Here is a 22,340-nt window from a genome sequence, read left to right as displayed (position 1 = left end):
AGAAGTATCTGTAATGTTTTACTTCTTTAAAAAAATTTTTTTAATGTTTATTTTTGAGAGAGAGAGTGGGGGGGAGGGGCAGAGAGAGAGGGAGAGACAGGATTTGAAGCAGACTCCAGGCTCTGAGTTGTCAGCACAGAGCCTTGAGGTGAGGCTCAAGCCCACAATCTGTGAGATCATGACCTGAGCTGCACTCAGACATTTAACCGGCTGAGCCACCCAGGTGTCCCATAATGTTTTACTTCTTTAGGAAAAGATTTGGATTTTCAATTCCAGGTAAGATGGAGTAAGCACACTTGCCCTTTCTCACTGAACACTGCTTTAAAATCTGGGCAGAAGGCAGAATGTGATTTATATACAGATCTTCCTTGACTTATAATGCGCTTATGTCCTGATAAACTTATCTTAAGTCGAAAATATTGTGAGTTGAAAATGTATTTAATATACCTAACCTACCAAACATCATAGCTTAAATGTACCTTAAATGTGCTCAGAACACTTACATTAGCCTACAGTTGGGCAAAACCATCTAACACAAAGCCTATTTTATAAACAAGTGTTGCATATCTCATGTAATTCATTGAATACTGTACTGAAAGCAAAAAACAGAAAGCTTGTGTGGGTACAGAATGGTTTTAAGTGTATCAGTTGTTTCCCCTCATGACTGCATGGCTGAATGGGTACCGTGCTGTTTATCACTAGCCTGGTAAAAGATCAAAATTCAAAACTTGAAGTATGGTTTCTACTGAATGTGTATCACTTTTGCAATGTAAAATAAAAAAATCATTACATTGAACATTTGTAAGTCGAGAACCATCTATACTGGTTACAGCTGACAGATTGGAAAGAAGATCAAAATTTGGCAGTCAGTTTGTCTTTATTTGCTTTTAGTCCTCTTTAACCGGAGAATGTAACCAATCATGTACTTTAATAGCTTTAATGTCACAACTCAGTACTGACATTCTTTTCCTGTTGTGTAACTTGTGATTATTTGACAAATCTTAAACAATTGGCCCTGGGGACATAGGCACAATTGTTGCAGTGTGCAGCTGAGTCAGGTAAAACCAACAACCCAACTTTCTGCTTAGGGAGAGCCCCAGGGAACTGAAAAATACTCAGGAGATCATGGAGAGGAAGGAGCTTGGGAAAGTGATCCTGTAAAGTTGTATACATGCTCCTGAGTGCACGAACAGATCTTGAGCATACCAAAGATTTGGGGAACTAAGCAAACAGACGATGGACCAGGTCCCATGCTGTCCATTGGGTGGTATACATGTGGGATAAATTCTAACAGCACAATGAAGGTTTTGAAAATGGAACTGATACTGGACTCACAGACCACAGAATGTAGGCTGGAACTTAATTAGGTCAGTTGTCTGTTAAGACAAAATATCAACATTCTCCATAGGATTTAAATAAGACTCAGATTCAAGTGATTGTTTTGTTTTATTAAAAGGCCTTGACCACAGGGCAGGAGAGTGGACTACACTGTAAGAGTTAATTCCAACAGCTTGGAATGATCCTGAGATTTCTACTCAAATAAGAACCATACCTCTGCATATGGATTTATAGTACTGCTTTGTAACCTTGAATCTGAGAGGAATTGTATCAGTTTGTCAGCGTTATTTATCGATTACTTTGAAACTGATGATTTGCATCTGGTCTCACTGAGACACTGTAAGGCTCTGCTGTTGTGGCTGGTTATATGAGAATATACGTATATAACCAGCAAAATATATGAAACCTAAGCTGAGATACCCTTTTGGATTCCTTGGTTTGGAGATATTACATGCATACATCAGTGATGCCTGATCTGAGAGTGAAGATGTATCTGTTATGGCCTTTACAGAGGAAGGACAATTAAAGCCCCTGCCTTGGATACCTTACTCAAAGATGCATATCCATTCTCTATGCTATTGTTACATTGTATTGTTTTCTTGTAGATCTGAAGCATTGCCATTTTGGGTCCTGTAAATCTTCTTTAGCAATCAACCCTTCTTTAACTGCCCCTGTCAGAATTCCAAATGATGTTATTGGCCATATGTTATGTACTTGAAAGTCAAGTAATATTCTACTCTGAACATACCTCAAGCCTGAGAGAGATTTTTACAAAGACTTTATAAGGTTCAGCAGAAGAATAATTTCCCAAGTTTTGTCCAACTTAATTAAAAAAATCACCTATAACTATAAAGGAATGGGGACCAAAACTTTATAAGGAAATAACTAAATAACTCATTTATTGCTGATATTTTTACCCTATTCAGAGACATTTCTTCTCTTAGAATGTCTATTGGTAAGGTCTTAAGATTTATATTTCAGGTAAACTTTGGCTGTGTATTACGGTCATGAAGAGTCACCGTTCAGATCTCCTACAAGAAGCTGCTGTGGGAACATAATGACAGTAGCTTGGACTACCACCCCTCTGAATCTGAGGCCAGGTAGCCCCAGACTGTTCTTAGGCAATGACTGATCACAGCAGGGTATTAGTAACAACCAATTTCTGTCTGATACAGGATTCCTCTAATTTGATATAGAACATATCATATTTGATCAAATGTTGGGTCACAATTCAAGTCTCAGTAGAATGAGAACATTAATAAATAGTATGGTGTAGTTTTCTGGCCGTAGTATGATAACATTAAAGTTAATAATGATAGATCTACAAAAATCCAGAAAATAATGATTTTTGTTATCAAAATGGTAAAAAGATCTAAAGTTTAACAATTAAGAAAAATGATATATTATGATCTACGAGATCAACTGAAGTAACTCAGTTAGGAAGGCTGAAGTTTGTATGTCCCCCCAAATCATAGTATAATAATTGCATTAGAAACAAGAAAGAATGAAAAGAAATGCCTCAATTTGAAATAAATACACCTGAAGAACATTTAAAAAGACAACCAAAAAAGGATAGCAAGAAGAGAACCAATAAAGATAAAAGGAGAAAGCAGAAACAAAGAATACAAATAATAAATATGTTTAAAAGCTGTTTACTTGAAAAACAAAATAATAAATAATCTAATAAAGTAAAACAAATCAAAAAGTAAAGACGGTGTCCCTATGTGAGCATTTCCTACATCCCTTCTACTCTGATAATTAATCCATCTGTTCCTTCAGAGCATCTGGAGATGGCAGGGAGCTGACTTGCCTGAGCCTTGGGCCCTGCGAGAATTCTGAAAGACAGAGCTGGCCCAAGGCTTGGGCTAAGACTAACACCCATCACAAAGCATGTCAGTCTGCCCATAAGACCCTGGGGAGAAGCTGAACAGTGGAGTGAGGCCTCCTATGCCTTCCATTACAATATAGGCTTCCAGAGAAATTGTACTACTGGTAACAGAAAACAAGTCAAGCAACACTCCACCCCTCACCTCCTCTCCAAAACCAAAACCAAAAGAAGCTTTAATAAAATTAAAGTAGCAAGTAAGAACTTATGCAAAGAAGAGTGTGTTAGTGCGGGAAATTTTTTTTTTTTCCTTTCAAGCAGTAGTTACAAATAGAAAAAAGTGTTCTCAAGAACATTTGTTTAAAAAGTAGAATGTTTGTAGCAAATTATTCTGTAGGTGATTAAAATATGATTAAAGTTGAGATCCAAAATAGTGACAGGAGTAATTCAATACATAGAGAAAACTTAAGAGCAAAAAATCTGAATAAAAATAGGAGTGTCTGACTGGCTCAGTTGTTAGAGCATGTGTCATGAGTTCAAGCCCCACTTTGGTCATTGATATTACTTTAAAAAAATCTGAATAAAATAGTAAATAGTAAAATAAAGAGTATATAACAAAATAATAGTAAATAATAAACATAAAGTGTAAATAGGGCTCCATGAATAAAAATGGAAACATTTGTAAGAGAAAAAAATAATGTAAAAATTAATAGAAGGAAATTTCATTCAACTGAAGAATGACAAATATCTACATTTTCAATGGCGAAAGTTATCCATTAAATGGGTTAAATGGTGTTAAAAATTTCACTAGTAAAGAAGAATAAAAACAAATCAGAACAGTTCCTCATCTGCAACCCCAGCTATTACAATATGATTTTTAAAAAAAGTTATAGACTTCTGAGAGAAGAACCAAAGTTCAACCAAAGCCAAGTTTACATTTATCTGCCAGAACAAAAGATATTTGAGAATATAAAAACATCTTATTGTGTATCACACATACATATAAATCATGTGATCCTGAAAAGCAAAGTACAGAGGAAATACGCTAATTAAACAAGTCAATCAAAACAGTCTTATCATCATGGGTGAGGAATGAGCAGAGGAAGCAAGTGTTAGATGATGAATGGTATGCATATGTATATAGTTACAGCTGAATGTCATGGACTGAGAATGCACAATAATAAGTCCAAATAAGAATCCTTGAAATGGAGGAACATGCTACAAAGAACACTATAATATTACTTCAGAAAAAACAACGATAAAAAGGAGTAAAATAAGAAGTATTTTAAGAGTTCATCATCTTATTGAGGTGTAGCAAGTAGGAAGTTATGGAAAAAAGAGTTTATTAATGTAGGAAATTGTTTTTTTTCTTTCAAATAGTACAAAAATATGCTTCTGACTATGATGCTGGGGCAAAAAAAGAAGAGAACCAATAAATGTGTAATAACCTAATTAGATAGCATTTAAAAAGGACAAAGAAAGAAAATGAAATAAGTATCAATTAGATAAATCAGCAAAATTAAGGAAAAAGAAAACAAGAATATAAAGAACAACAGGAAATAAAGTATAATGGACGGAATAGAATGCATATGTATTGGTCAGTATGCTATAGGTAAATGAATTGTATTTACTAATTAAAAGACAGGTTAATTCAAGAAGCAAAACTGATACATGATATTTCTAAGAAAAAATTGAAGTGATAGGGAGATAAACAAAGAGATAATAGGCACACAAGCAAAACTAATTCAGGAATGACTATTAATATTAGAAAGGCTATTACTTATCTATAAAGGCAATAAATAAGGATAGAGATGGACATATCATAATGAAAAATGCAGTTTATGAAAAGTATAATAATAAACACAGAATACACAAAACATAGCAGCTAAAGATAATCAATACATTTAGAAATAAAAGGATAAACTCATAAAACAATTATATTGAGAGAATTTTGTTAGTTTTTGAGACTTAGGAATGACTAGTAAGAAAATATAAGCAAGAAAATTTAATTAAATTGTTTTAAAAACTTGGCTTAATAATTTTACAAGATCTCTAAATCCCTAGACATTATGTTTTTTCATTTTTCTATGAGTTGACCAAAAATGGATTATATATTGCCTATTAAAATATATTTTATGAAGAGTTTTATTAGACAATTTCTCTGATCATATTAATATAAAATTAGAAATAAATAAAACATTATTGAAATATTAACTACCTGAAAACTAATAATCATTTTCCTAGGTAATCCATGGATAAAAATGGAAATTTCAAAATCATAAATGATCTAGCAAACAAGAAAGAAAAAACAAATATTTATATTGAAGCCCAGCAAAGAAACTCATCTACATTAGAAACATAAAATTCCACACATATGCACTAATCCGAAGAAAACTAGTAGTTAATATAAAAGTAGAAATTAATGAAATGAAAAACAAAGAGAGTTAAGTATAAAGATTAAGTCCGTCTAAAAGCTTATTCTTTGAGAAAACCAACAAAGTAGATGACCTCTTAGAAATCTGAAGGAAAAACAAGAATATATTAGAAAAGGTACACAACCACAGAATTTGAAGTTATTTTAAGGGTTTTAAGACAGTACGGTATGTAAATCTATGAAAAAAAATTGAAAAGCATAAAATTAATTGTTTGCTAGCAAGATACAAACTAACAAAGGAATAAAGATTATTGAAAATCTTGAATGAATCAATCAATGATGATAAGATTGGAAGACTGCTTAACCTATAGTTGGAAATGGAAAGAGGACCAGGTGGTTCTAACTTTTAAAAAATAGGGAATTGGGAAGATGGCAGCTTAGGAGGACACTGGGCTCACCGCACGTCCTGCTGATCACTTAGATTCCATCTACACCTGCCTAAATAACCCAGAAAACCGCCAGAGGATTAGCAGAACGGAGTTGCCGGAGCCAAACGCAGACGAGAGGCCCATGGAAGAGGGTAGGAAGGGCGGCGAGGTGGTGTGCGCTCCACAGACTGGCGGGAGGGAGTCGGGGCGGAGGGGTGGCTCGCCGGCCAAGCAGAGCCCCTGAGTCTGGCTTGCAAAAGCGGAGGGGCCTGACGGACTGTGTTCCCACAACAGGCGCGACTTAGCATCTGGGAGGTCATAAGTTAACAGCTCTGCTCAGAAAGCGGGAAGGCTGGAGGACAAAGGGAGGGAGAGCTGCTGAGCCCCCGGACGACAGAGCTCAGTTTGGTGGGGAACAAAGGCGCTCGCCAGCGCCATCTCCCCCGCCCATCCCCCAGCCAAAATCCCAAAGAAAACCAGTTCCTGCCAGGGAACTTGCTCGCTCCGCGCAAACACCCAACTCTGCGCTTCTGCAGAGCCAAACCTCCGGCAGCGGATCTGACTCCCTCCCACTGCCACAGGGCCCCTCCTGAAGTGGATAACCTAAGGAGAAGCGATCTAAGCCTGCCCCTCCTGCCCCCGTGCACCTTGCCTACCCACCCCAGCTAATATGCCAGATCCCCAGCATCACAAGCCTGGCAGGGTGCAAGTAGCCCAGAGGAGCCACACCACCCCACAGTGAATCCCGCCCCTAGGAGAGGGGAAGAGAAGGCACACACCAGTCTGACTGTGGCCCAGGCGGTGGGCTGGGGGCAGACATCAGGTCTGACTGCGGCCCCGCCCACCAACTCCAGTTATACACCACAGCACAGGGGAAGTACCCTGCAGGTCCTCACCACGCCAGGGACTATCCAAAATGACCAAGCGGAAGAATTCCCCTCAGAAGAATCTCCAGGAAATAACAACAGCTAATGAACTGATCAAAAAGGATTTAGATAATATAACAGAAAGTGAATTCAGAATAATAGTCATAAAATTAATCGCTGGGCTTGAAAACAGTATACAGGACAGCAGAGAATCTCTTGCTACAGAGATCAAGGGACTAAGGAACAGTCACGAGGAGCTGAAAAACGCTTTAAATGAAATGCAAAACAAAATGGAAACCACCATGGCTCGGATGCAAGAGGCAGAGGAGAGAATAGGTGAACTAGAAGATAAAGTTATGGAAAAAGAGGAAGCTGAGAAAAAGAGAGATAAATAAATCCAGGAGTATGAGGGGAAAATTAGAGAACTAAGTGATACACTAAAAAGAAATAATATACGCATAATTGGTATCCCAGAGGAGGAAGAGAGAGGGAAAGGTGCTGAAGGGGTACTTGAAGAAATTATAGCTGAGAACTTCCCTGAACTGGGGAAGGAAAAGGGCATTGAAATCCAAGAGGCACAGAGAACTCCCTTCAGACGTAACTTGAATCGATCTTCTGCACGACATATCATAGTGAAACTGGCAAAATACAAGGATAAAGAGAAAATTCTGAAAGCAGCAAGGGGTAAACATGCCCTCACATATAAAGGGAGACCTATAAGACTCGTGACTGATCTCTCTTTTGAAACTTGGCAGGCCAGAAAGGATTGGCACGAGATTTTCAGGGTGCTAGACAGAAAATATATGCAGCCGAGAATCCTTTATCCAGCAAGTCTGTCATTTAGAATAGAAGGAGAGATAAAGGTCTTCCCAAACAAACAAAAACTGAAGGAATTTGTCACCACTAAACCAGCCCTACAAGAGATCCTAAGGGGGACCCTGTGAGACAAAGTCCCAGAGACATCACTACAAGCATAAAACATACAGACATCACAATGACTCTAAACCCGTATCTTTCTATAATAACACTGAATGTAAATGGATTAAATGCGCCAACCAAAAGACATAGGGTATCAGAATGGATAAAAAAACAAGACCCATCTATTTGCTGTCTACAAGAGACTCATTTTAGACCTGAGGACACCTTTAGATTGAGAGTGAGGGGATGGAGAACTATTTATCATGCGACTGGAAGCCAAAAGAAAGCTGGAGTAGCCATACTTATATCAGACAAACTAGACTTTAAATTAAAGGCTGTAACAAGAGATGAAGAAGGACATTATATAATAGTTACAGGGTCTATCCATCAGGAAGAGCTAACAATTATAAATGTCTATGCGCCGAATACCGGAGCCCCCAAATATATAAAACAATGACTCATAAACATAAGCAACCTTATTGATAAGAATGTGGTAATTGCAGGGGTCTTTAACACCCCACTTACAGAAATGGATAGATCATCTAGACACACAGTCAATAAAGAAACAAGGGCCCTGAATGACACATTGGATCAGATGGACTTGACAGATATATTTAGAACTCTGCATCCCAAAGCAACAGAATATACTTTCTTCTCGAGTGCACATGGAACATTCTCCAAGATAGATCATATACTGGGTCACAAAACAGCCCTTCATAAGTTTACAAGAATTGAAATTATACCATGCTTACTTTCAGACCACAATGCTATGAAGCTTGAAATCAACCACAGAAAAAAGTCTGGAAAACCTCCAAAAGCATGGAGGTTAAAGAACACCCTACTAACGAATGAGTGGGTCAACCAGGCAATTAGAGAAGAAATTAAAAAATATATGGAAACAAATGAAAATGAAAATACAACAATCCAAACGCTTTGGGACGCAGCAAAGGCAGTCCTGAGAGGAAAATACATTGCAATCCAGGCCTATCTCAAGAAACAAGGAAAATCACAAATACAAAATCTAACAACACACCTAAAGGAACTAGAAGCAGAACAGCAAATGCAGCCTAAACCCAGCAGAAGAAGAGAAATAATAAAGATCAGAGCAGAAATAAACAATATAGAATCTAAAAAAACTGTAGAGCAGATCAACGAAACCAAGAGTTGGTTTTTTGAAAAAATAAACAAAATTGACAAACCTCTAGCCAGGCTTCTCAAAAAGAAAAGGGAGATGACCCAAATAGATAAAATCATGAATGAAAATGGAATGATTACAACCAATCCCTCAGAGATACAAACAATTATCAGGGAATACTATGAAAAATTATATGCCAACAAACTGGAAAACCTGGAAGAAATGGACAAATTCCTGAACACCCACACTCTTCCAAAACTCAATCAGGAGGAAATAGAAAGCTTGAACAGACCCATAACCAGCGAAGAAATTGAATCGGTTATCAAAAATCTCCCAACAAATAAGAGTCCAGGACCAGATGGCTTCCCAGGGGAGTTCTACCAGACATTTAAAGCAGAGATAATACCTATCCTTCTCAAGCTATTCCAAGAAATAGAAAGGGAAGGAAAACTCCCAGACTCATTCTATGAAGCCAGTATTACTTTGATTCCTAAACCAGACAGAGACCCAGGAAAAAAAGAGAACTACAGGCCAATATCCCTGATGAATATGGATGCAAAAATTCTCAATAAGATACTAGCAAATCGAATTCAACGGCATATAAAAAGAATTATTTCCCATGATCAAGTGGGATTCATTCCTGGGATGCAGGGCTGGTTCAACAGTCGCAAATCAATCAACGTGATACATCACATTAACAAAAAAAAAGAGAAGAACCATATGATCCTGTCAATCGATGCAGAAAAGGCCTTTGACAAAATCCAGCACCCTTTCTTAATAAAAACCCTTGAGAAAGTCGGGATAGAAGGAACATACTTAAAGATCATAAAAGCCATTTATGAAAAGCCCACAGCTAACATCATCCTCAACGGGGAAAAACTGAGAGCTTTTTCCCTGAGATCAGGAACACGACAAGGATGCCCACTCTCACCGCTGCTGTTTAACATAGTGCTGGAAGTTCTAGCATCAGCAATCAGACAACAAAAGGAAATCAAAGGCATGAAAATTGGCAAAGATGAAGTCAAGCTTTCGCTTTTTGCAGATGACATGATAGTATACATGGAAAATCCGATAGACTCCACCAAAAGTCTGCTAGAGCTGATACATGAATTCAGCAAAGTTGCAGGATACAAAATCAATGTACAGAAATCAGTTGCATTCTTATACACTAACAATGAAGCAACAGAAAGACAAATAAAGAAACTGATCCCATTCACAATTGCACCAAGAAGCATAAAATACCTAGGAATAAATCTAACCAAAGATGTAAAGGATCTGTAGGCTGAAAACTATAGAAAGCTTATGAAGGAAATTGAAGAAGATTTAAAGAAATGGAAAGACATTCCCTGCTCATGGATTGGAAAAATAAATATTGTCAAAATGTCAATACTACCCAAAGCTATCTACACATTCAATGCAATCCCAATCAAAATTGCACCAGCATTCTTCTCAAAACTAGAACAAGCAATCCTAAAATTCATCTGGAACCACAAAAGGCCCCGAATAGCCAAAGGAATTTTGAAGAAGAAGACCAAAGCAGGAGGCATCCCAATCCCAGACTTTAGCCTCTACTACAAAGCTGTCATCATCAAGACAGCATGGTATTGGCACAAAAACAGACACACAGACCAATGGAATAGAATAGAAACCCCAGAACTAGACCCACAAATGTATGGCCAACTCATCTTTGACAAAGCAGGAAAGAACATCCAATGGAAAAAAGACAGCCTCTTTAACAAATGGTGCTGGGAGAACTGGACAGCAACATGCAGAAGGTTGAAACTAGACCACTTTCTCACACCATTCACAAAAATAAACTCAAAATGGATAAAGGACCTAAATGTGAGACAGGAAACCATCAAAACCTTAGAGGAGAAAGCAGGAAAAGACCTCTCTGACCTCAGCCGTAGCAATCTCTTACTCGACACATCCCCAAAAGCAAGGGAATTAAAAGCAAAAGTGAATTACTGGGACCTTATGAAGATTAAAAGCTTCTGCACAGCAAAGGAAACAACCAACAAAACTAAAAGGCAACCAACAGAATGGGAAAAGATATTTGCAAATGACATATCGGACAAAGGGCTAGTATCCAAAATCTATAAAGAGCTCACCAAACTCCACACCCGAAAAACAAATAACCCAGTGAAGAAATGGGCAGAAAACATGAATAGACACTTCTCTAAAGAAGACATCCGGATGGCCAACAGGCACATGAAAAGATGTTCAGCGTCGCTCCTCATCAGGGCAATACAAATCAAAACCACACTCAGGTATCACCTCACGCCAGTCAGAGTGGCCAAAATGAACAAATCAGGAGACTATAGATGCTGGAGAGGATGTGGAGAAACGGGAACCCTCTTGCACTGTTGGTGGGAATGCAAATTGGTGCAGCCTCTCTGGAAAGCAGTGTGGAGGTTCCTCAGAAAATTAAAAATAGACCTACCCTATGACCCAGCAATAGCACTGCTAGGAATTTATCCAAGGGATACAGGAGTACTGATGCATAGGGCCACTTGTACCCCAATGTTCATAGCAGCACTCTCAACAATAGCCAAATTATGGAAAGAGCCTAAATGCCCATCAACTGATGAATGGATAAAGAAATTGTGGTTTATATACACAATGGAATATTACGTGGCAATGAGAAAAAATGAAATATGGCCTTTTGTAGCAACGTGGATGGAACTGGAGAGTGTGATGCTAAGTGAAATAAGCCATACAGAGAAAGACAGATACCATATGGTTTCACTCTTATGTGGATCCTGAGAAACTTAACAGGAACCCATGGGGGAGGGGAAGGAAAAAAAAAAAAAAAGAGGTTAGAGTGGGTGACAGCCAAAGCATAAGAGACTGTTAAAAACTGAGAACAAACTGAGGGTTGATGGGGGGTGGGAGGGAGGATAGGGTGGGTGATGGGTATTGAGGAGGGCACCTTTTGTGATGAGCACTGGGTGTTGTATGGAAACCAATTTGTCAATAAATTTCATAAAAAAACAAAAAAACAAAAAAACAAAAAACAAAACAAAAAAAATAAAAAATAGGGAATTGGAACATTAAACCATTTAAAACCTCAGAAACTATTTATAAAATCTCCCTAATCTATTTACAATGTGAACATATCTTATATGTTATCTGATATACCTTCCATGTATACATAAGCTGCATATATAGGATATCTTAAATGTGTATCTTATGGCTATATTAATTGGTTAAAAAGGTATCAATAAAATGAAGAGCTATTCCTAAGTAAAGTAGGAATAATATGAAACAAATAGTTTTAATAGAAGCTATCCTGCACAATCTATAGCAAATAGTATTCTAATTAGCAAAACATTAATCCATTTAAAACAATAAACACCACAAAGAAACTCTTGATGTAGACTTTATCATTCGTATTCTTTTTGAAGATTCTAGAAAATTCATTAAGAAAAGAAAAATGATTTGTGCCGACTTTGGCAAAGAAGAGCTGAAACTTTTTTTTTTTTTTTTTTTGCTGATAGTACATTTCACAACAAGAAAACATAAGAGCTTCTAGTTAAAAAATAAAGACAAAATAATTTGGTATGGCATCTGCACATATAATATACAAAATAGAGATTTTTGTCTATAATCTGATAAACGCTTAAAAACAGAAAGAGGGAATCATTTTCATTCACACTAGCAAAAACTTACACAAATGCTTATGAATGAATTCCACACTGACAACTTGGAGCCTGCTTGGAATGTCTCTCTGTCCCTCCCCTGCTCTCTTTCTATGTCTCTCAAAACAAATAAATAAACTTAAACATATAAAAAATAAAAATAAGGTCAGGACACATAATAATCATAAAATTTAATTAGAGAGCCTAAAGTGAGATTTGAGAAAATGGGAAATGTAAAAAGGATTGTCCAAATAAATACCATCCATTTTACATAGAGAGACATAAAATACCATTTCTCCCATAATTAATTTTCAAATTTAATTCCATTCCAAATACAGCTTACTATAGCTAGATAGATGATAGATAGATAAAGAGATAGATATAGATAGATATAGATGTAGATATAGAGATAGATAAGAGCTCACTAGATATAATATTATATATATATGTGTATATATATATATATATATATATATATATATATATAAAGAATTGGTTAAAATTATCTTAAATGTCATTTAAAATTATCTATGCCTAAAAGTATGCCTGAACAGTATCCAAGAAAAATATGAAAAAAGTATTCAGCATAAAAGGGACTTGCTTTAATCAGTAAATTAACTGTAATGTGTCAAAGAAAACCAGAGCCAGACAGTAAAGTGGTAATAACAGATTTATTCAAGAACTACTGCAATAGGAGGAAAGGGATCTCAGCATAGAAGCAGGCTCAAGTTTGAATATAACAAGAAAGAGTGAAGATTTATAGCCCAGAGGCATGGTGAGGAGGGTGTGGTAGATGAAAAATTACCAAGAGCTGACTTCAAGGGTAAGGAGACTCTTGCTAAACCAACTTAAAGACTAGATTTTTCCTGAAGGCTGGCCAGGTTGATTAGATATCAAGTGTGGGGATGAATAATTTAACCAGATATTGGTAGCGTGGGTGGGAGGGTGTGTCTGTCTAAACTGACTTAGCAGGATTCTTTCTAAAACTGGGCTATATAGGCCCAACGGGGATGGGCACCTAAGTTGAGGCTTAGTCCAGAAGAGAGCTCCAAGGAGACTGTCTGAAATTTGGTCAAGGAAGAGGCTTTGTCAAATGAAAACAATATTTGGCACTGGCATAAAAAAACAAATGATTAAACCAAAACTGACACTAGTATATACTTGAATTTAACACATGACTAAGGTGTTGTTTCAGTTCATGGAAAAATGATAATTATTTAGTAAGTGGTGTTGCTATACTGACTATCTGGGTTTTAATTAAACTAAACCTATATCTTATACCAGATGCAAAAATCAATGTAAAACTAAAGCAACAGAAATGCTGCAAGAAAATGGTACTTTAGGGATGAGGAAGATCTTATTAATAAAGACAAGAAACCCACAACTATAAAAAAAAGTGATAGATGCTTTTAATTAAAAGGTGAAAAACACTGTTATAAATCAGGAAACAAATAATGGATTTGCAAAAGTATATTTGCAATGAAAAGAACAGAATGTTAGTATCTATAATAAAGAAACTCTTACTAAACGATATGAGTAAAGTAAAAGAGAAAATCCAAATGCCCAACAAATGAGATGTTCAAATTCACCAGCAGGCAAGGAGAATATAAAATTAAATTAGATATTACTTAAATCCATTACTCTTACAGTGATTTTTTTTAGTTTATTATTTCTTTTGAGATAGAGGGCATGGGCCGGGGAGGGGCAGAGAGAGATGGAGAGAGAGAATCTGAAGCAAGCTCTGAGCTGTCAGCAGAGCCTGATGCTGTCTTGAATTAACAAACTGTGAGATCATGACCTGAGCTGAAATCCAGAGTTGGATGCTTAATCAACTGAGCCACCCAGGTGCCCCATCTGATGATAATTAAAAAGAACTGCTGTTCTCATGGATACAGGAGAAAAGCTACTCTCACATATTACTTGTGGAAGTATAAAGTATTAATGTTTTGGGGGGTGGGGAAGTATTCTGATCACATCTATTAAGAAAATCACTAACTCAGCAATTCCACTCTTAAAAATCTTTCCCATAGAACATGATAACTTATCCTCATTATTACTTAAGGATAATACAGATGTTTATTGATACCTTGTACGCAATGTGAAAAAACTGGAAACAAAGTTAATGTCCACTGAAAAAGAAATGTTTGAATAATAAGTTAAGCTATAAATACCTTAATTCTATATAGCAATTTTTAAAAGTGAGTTAAACTTACACAAGTTAACTTTAAATAATTTTACATGGTCTTTTTAAGTAAGAAAAGTAAAAAGCCTATTATGGCCACATTTTAATTTATTTTATTTTATTTATCTTTAAAATTTTTTAAAAAGTTTTATTTATTTTATATAATCTCTACACACAATGTGGGGCTCTAACTTACGACCCCAAGATCAAGAGTCATGTGTTATTACTGAGCCAACCAGGCACCCCATGACCCATTTTATTTATTTACTTGTTTATTTATTTATTTATTATTTTTATGGTTTTTTTTTAAACTTTTTATTTATTTTCAAGAGACAGAGTGTGAGCAGGGGGCGGGGGCAGAAAGAGGGAGACACAGAATCAGAAGCAGGCTCCAGGCTCTAGCTGTCAGCACAGAGCCTGACACAGGGCTTGAACCCATGAAACCAGAGATCATGACCTCCACCAAAGTCCGCACTTGACACACTGAGCCACTCAAGGTGTCCCAACACATTTTAAAATATGATAAAAAAAAATCCCTAATTAGAGTCATGTGTGAAGTGAAGGTAGGTGTTCATAACTTTTTTGTATATGGAGAAAATTACACTTTCATGTTAGATTGTCCATTCATGTTATTTGCCCATATTGGATGTGGGTGGGGCTACTGTGGGTGAAGGGGAGTAGGAGAGGTAGGAAATAAGGGCAAGCAAAAGTAATTAAATAAAAATGTTGTACTCCAAAAATTCACATGTATTATATTATTCCATTCATTCATGTAAAGTTAAATATATGTAAAATTTTTAGAAAATCTATTAAAAATAAATAACAGTAAAAAATGAAAAAATAAAGAAAAAATGCTCTATGTTGAGGACAATGGTAATATACTCACAGATATTGAGGAAATGAAACAAATTATGAGAGAATAAGTCTGAATAGTTTTCCAATTAGGAAACAGAAACCACAGTTGTGGGGTTTGTTTTTGTTTTTGCTTTTAACAGAGAAAATGTAATGTAAAGAATGGTAGACCAGATTTGAATACTGAAAATCAAAAAAGGTCACTGAAGTATCACAGAGGTATCAAACATAGGAAACAATTCCCATCCTGGAGCTGGAGGGACCAAAAGGAAGAATTGAGATTAGTAAAATGTAGAGGCTTGGAGAAGGGGCCCATCAAGGATAAGACCCAGAGATCTGAGTTGGGGCAACAGGTGACTTTTGCACATATCTCCGAGGAGGCCCAATGGACCTGGTTCCTGGAGATTTGGGAAAATCGTGAACTGAAGCAGCTGTGCCTGCTTGAACCAAATGATGTTGCTATGGTACAAATCTAATACCTTAGACATGCAGACAGGAACAGGAAGCAATGAAAGGTCAAATTTCCTTGGTCTCCTCCAGTTTTCCAGAGTCCCTCCAGGAAATTCTCCTTATTGGTCCAACCCTGCAGGTTGTGTACAGGGGAAATGGGTTTGCGCTGTCCTGGCCCCAGCATCGCATATGGTGGGTATGGAATGGTGGATTTCAAGCTGAGCGACACTAGTTTAATAACCAGCAGACCTATGTCAATACATTTAAAAATTGAGATGGAAGATATAATTTTTTTTAGAAAAATATAAATTGCAAAAAGACACCAGAAGAAAAATAAAAACCTAAGGAGGTTAAATGCCATTAAGAAATTGAGTAAGTTATTGAAAACTAAAAATGTAACAATGTAAAAAATATATACACATCTATTAAGTCACACACTACATAAAACCTTCAAAGCACATAACATCCTGATGCTTTTAAGTTGCTCTAAAACATAGACATAAAGGGCAATTCTGCCTCGCTCCCACCATCCAGTCCAGTCTCACTCACGGCTCTGGTGCCATCTGACACTCAGATCCAGCCACACCCTCTCCTGCTCACATAACCCTCTGTGGCTCCTTGTTGCCTTCCAAAGAGTCCTGGAACCTCCCCATCTTATTCTGTCTTGCAAAATTGGCTTCATTTCCCTCAAGTGACCCTCACGTTGCCGCCATATAAAATTATTTGCCAAAACACACAGGATCTCTTCCACCTCTGCCCTTTGCTCCAACTGTTTCCCCATGGAGTCTTCCATCCCCTGTTCTCTCTGTTATCCCACAAAGCTGTAGACCTTTCAGGAGCCCAGTAACACCCATCATAAGGCTGGGTAATGAGGGTATCAGAATGAATCAGTGACTTCCTGCGTAGTAAACTATGCATCCATTAAGATTCACCTCAAATGGCTCTTGGATCAAGGCCAGTTTGCAGAAATTGTTTAAATTCAAATCCAGGTCCCGACAGGGCTTTTCTGTGAGAATTTGGGTGTATCCCTCCTCTTTCAGGGCCCCAGTCTTAAAGTCTCCAGCCCTGCTAGGTACTCACCCACGTGATCAGCTAGCTGCCCACTGCATTGAATGGACACCACCCACTCTTCCTCTGTGTCTACCTCCTCATTACTCCTTGAACACAGCATACTCCTCCCTCCTCCTGGCTTTTGCTGTTCCAGGAACACTCTCCTCTCCCCAGGTGTTTGCTCCAGCTGCTCCCTGATCTTGGAAGTCTCTTTCAAACATCTTTTCCCAACCTTCTCTGTCCCATAGAAAGAATAATTTTTTTCCTCCTTAGCAAATTCAGAAATTTTCTTAAAAGTTATCATTACTTCCTGGCAGAAAATTTAAATGTTCATATCCTCCAAACTATGCAAACTGTCCTTAAATTTTCTGTCCCTCCAGATGTTATTTTTCCTTGTACATTTACAATTTCATTTTTCTATTTCCAAAAAAATAATAATTTTTTAAAAAAGGAAATTCTCCTAACATTTTAATACCAAGCTCTGAGAAATTAAGCAAAAGAAGAAAACCAAGGACTAATTTGATTTATGAATAAGAAGTATCTAGTAAATTCAAAATATATATTTGAATAATTAGAGTGAATTATCTAAAAAAACTTTTATCTGTGTTATCAACACACTAAATGTAAAAAAGGATAAACGTTTTTCTCTACTGAATGAATGTAGACACAGCTATGAACTTGTACTGATAATGAGCTGTACACACTCAGGTTGGATTGATGAACTATCATATATGCAGTGGTTCTCAATTCTGGGAGTACATTAGCTTCATCTAGAGAACTTTGAAAAATCCTGATCCCTAGTCAGCATCCCAGACCAATTAAAGAACCTTTGGGGAGAGGCCCAGCCCTCAGTATCTGTAACATTCTCTAGGTGAATACCATGTGAAGCCAAGGTTTCAAGTAGTGAATATAACCACATACTAGGTGGGTTTTTTTTTGTTTAATTTTTTAATGTTTTTATTTATTTTTGAGACAGAGAGAGACAGAGCATGAGCAGGGGAGGGGCAGAGAGAGAGAGAGAGACACACACACACACATGGAATCTGAAGCAGGCTCCAGGCTCTGAGCTGTCAGCACAGAGCCCTGACTCAGGGCTCTAACTCACAGACCGTGAGATCATGACCCAAGCTAAAGTTGGAGGCTCAACCAACTGAGCCACCCAGGTGCCCCTAGGTGGGTCTTAAATTTCAGAAGTTTAGTGAGTAGCAGTCCAACATCAGCCAATGAGCTTTGAAATAAACGTTTTTTTGCAGAACACTCCCCTAATATTTTTAAAAATTTTTTTCAATGTTTATTTATTTTTGAGAGACAGAGAGAGACAGAGCATGAGCAGGGGAAGGGCAGAGAGAGAGGGAGACATAGAATCTGAAACAAGCTCCAGGCTCTGAGCCATCAGCACAGAGCCTGACATGGGGTTCGAACTCATGAATGGTGAGATCATGACCTGAGCCAAAGGCAGACGCTTAACTGACTGAGCCACCCAGGTACCCCCATTCACCCAATATTTTAACAATTTTAAATTATTTTCGCAGTGCAGGGACCTGTTAATAACCAGAAACTTGACTGAGCCAAATGTAGAAGCCACAATCACTACCTTGTGAAGCATGCAGCACTTTGAAATATTTAAGTGTTGAAATGAAACTTTAACCATTTCCAAATTTTCAGTTAAGTTTAATAAAATACAGCTGTTCCTTAAGCAATTTAAATGAGTGTTCAAAATATTAATTATTTTTTCCTCTGAAGTTAGTCATTAGGATCACAAAAAGTGAATATAATACTGGTATGTGTGATGGTTAATTTTATGTGTCAATGTGTCTAGCCTGCAGTACCAGCTACTTCATCACATACCAGTCCAGATGTTGCTGTGAAGGCATTCTTAAAATGTAATTTACATTTAAATCAGTAGACTTCAGGTAAAGAAGCTCATCCTCCAAAATGTGGGTTGGCCTTAGCCAGTCTATAGAAAACCTTAGAGAGAAAGGTCGTGTGCCTTCAGGAAAAGGGAATTCTGCCTTTAGGCTACCTTCAGACATCAATTTTGCTCTGTCCCCAGCCTGACAGCCCACTCAGGTTTTAGTTTCCAGCCTCCACAATCATGTGAGCCAATTCCTTAAAATAAATCTGTTTATATTATATATACATCCTATTGTTTCTATTTCTCCTGAGAAGCCTAATACAGTATGTTTAAATGCAAGACAATTAGGAAGCACCGAAAATAATTTTATTCCTATTCTCAACCCCACTCCTATTCCTAATGTTTACCAATATAATTGCAAATTAAAAATTTTAGATTTTTTTTTTCTGTTGGCAGAAATATGAGATCACAGTGTCCCCAACTCAAGATGTTCTTTTGGAAGACATGTTGGGCCCAGTTCTCAAGGTATCTGCTTTGCCATCAAGTCTAGCTTCTCGTCTTAGACAGTTTATAGATCTGAGTGGGTTTTTTTTCCAGAAGGGAATTTTCAAGATCTGGCATAAATATTCTGACCTATTTTGGGAAGAGCATAGGAGAGATGGGATTGCTTAAGTTTGTTTTGCTTTTTCAAAACTTGTTTTTATTTTTGTATTTTCAGATTTCATACTCAAGAAGCCTCCCTACCACTGTGTTTAGTCTTATAAGGAATATCAAAATATTTTCAGTTATAAAGTCAATTACACTTTGTTTCCATAAGGCAATAAAATGGATGAAGCCATTTACATGATAAAATGAAGTGGGGTATTGAATATACTTTGAGTTAAATCTGGGTTTTTTGTTTTTGTTGTTGTTTTAAACCTTGAAATCTTCTGAATGGAAGTTTTGGTGCCTTTGATCAATCACTTAGGCAATTATCTCTATTATCCACTTCATTTTGTTGTCCTCTCAAGCAGCATTTCTTAAAATTGTTGAACCACACCTTCTTTTGATGTCTAGTTTAGACGACTATAGCAAAGTACCATATACTTTGTGGCTTATAAACAATGGAAATCTATTTCTCACAGTTCTGGAGGCTGGAGGTTTGAGATCAGGGGGGCAGAATGGTTGAGTTTTGGTTAAGTCTTGCTTCCTGGCTCATAGATGGTTGTCTGTGCTGGGTCCTCTCATGGCTGAAGGTGCAAGAAAATTCTCTGGTGCCTCTTTTACAAGAGCATTAATCCTATTCGTGAGGGCTCCACCCTACTAACCTAATCACCTCTCAAAGGTCCACACCCTAGTAGGACATTAGGTTTCAACATATGAATTTTATCAGGACACAACTCTTCAGTCTATAGCACACATCCTCTTTTGATTATTATGAAAATCTGACAAATCATTCTACCTTATCCCACCCACTTCTTTTAGGGAAAGAGCCTCACAGGTTGAGAATCTTTCTTGGTTATGTGGAGAGAGGAAGAATATAAAATCAAGATCAACCTGCACACATTTTCCAACCTTTGTTTTCTGTAGATTTCATTATGAAAAGAAAAGAAATCTTCAGACGGATGCATTTTGAGGGTTTCTATCATTTCCCGAAGCCTGATACATATAATGTTTAAAGTTTTAGACAGAGTTTTTTAATAATCTCTAAATCCGAGATAGAAGACAGCAATTCTTTCAACATACTAAGATCTAAAATATTCACTAGCATATTGATTTTTGCCATACAAAGATTTGATAATCTAAGGCCAGAACTCAGAGTGGCTTTGTCCCCTTCTCTTCTCCATCCTTAGGATATAAAGGTTTCCTCTCCTTTCATACTGTCACTATACAGCTGCAATATCTGGCAAAAGAGTGAGCTCAGGCAACAAAGCACTTCCTGGAGTCCTTACTGCAGGGGGGGGGGGGAGGGGAGGTGGGAGAGGTGGCTCTTGGCAGTCAGTGAAGGGGAATTCAGAGCTGGGATGGGCAGTGAGGAGAAGAGTCAAGAAGACAACTCTACAGAGAGCTCAGGGTTGTGACTTGCATTCCTAATGTCCTGAACCACCTAGAAGTATTTGTTAAGCATGCGGGACTTCTAAAGCTGAGTCTCTGTGTGATAGGGAAAGATAGGATAAAATGGGCAGAGAGGGAAAGGTTAGGACCTGAGGTCTCTGGGTGGAGGTAAAAACATATTTTGGAACAATGCTGGGAGCATCTGACTGAAGCAAACCCCCTCATAAGATTCCTCTTAAGAGTATAACAGACATAGAGGCACCTTGGTGGCTCATTTGGTTGAGAGTCTGACTTCAGCTCAGGTCATGATCTCACAGTTCATGAGTTCAAGCCCTGCACCTGGATTTGTGCTGACAGGTCGGAGCCTGGAGCCTGCTTCAGATTTTGTTCCTCCCTCTCTCTCTGCCCCTCCACCACTTACATTCTGTCTCTCTCTTTCTCTCTCTCAAAAATAAAATAAATATTTTTTTAAAAAGTGGAAAATAGACACTACCTACTCCCTCTCAGCTTCCCCTCAGGAATTTGACAATCAAAATACTTAACTAAAATAGGTAAATCATAAAACTTATGTTATACCAGGGACAGTATGACCATAGTCTGACATGCCTATATTTACCAAGTATGTATACTGGGGTTATAATCTACGTTTAAAAAATATGGATTCTTTTTAATTATCAGGTCATGGTCATTTTTAAATACCATTTAAAGTTATCCTAAAATATTATTTTTTAACAACCGCATAATATGCCATCATATTTTTAACCAAATCTCTATTTAAAGTTTAGATTAGTGTTGTCAGTATTGTAACCTTTTAAGAATGCATTAGGTGTTCAGCTCAAAAGGCCTCTGTGAGACCCTGTTCATTATCATGAGTCATTATATCAGTTTGAAGTGTTTCCCAGTAACAGTGATCTGTAAAAGATAAAGGCCACAAGGTAATTTTATTTCTAAAGCAGAGTGTCTCGTTCTGGGCACTATTCATATTTTTGGCTTTTTGGCTGAATAAGTGTTTATTGTGGGGGTGTTGTCTTGTGCATTCTGTGATGTTTAACAGCATCCCTAGATGTCAGTAGTGCCACTCACCTCCTACCCAGGTGTGGAGGGAAAACCACATTGGGTTGAGACCCACTGTTTAGAACCAGTGATCTTTAGTTGTGTGTACCCATAAACCCATACAAGCTGTTTAAATGAGTTCATCTCTCAGGAGTGTTCTTAAGAGGTGAAAAAACTGTTGGAGAACTCCCATTAATGAAGTTAAAGTCATGTTTATGAGATCTATTTGAGCAGCTTATTAACCTCTATGTCCATAAATACAATCTAGCTCATTCCACTTTGCTGTGAATAATTACTAAAGGTCAATTACCAAAGTGTGCTGAGTAGAAAAAGAGAGAT

Source organism: Prionailurus viverrinus, chromosome C1 (genome assembly GCF_022837055.1).
Source record: "Prionailurus viverrinus isolate Anna chromosome C1, UM_Priviv_1.0, whole genome shotgun sequence".
In the NCBI taxonomy this organism is placed as follows: Eukaryota; Metazoa; Chordata; class Mammalia; order Carnivora; family Felidae; genus Prionailurus; species Prionailurus viverrinus.
Note: the sequence above shows the minus strand (reverse complement) of the source record.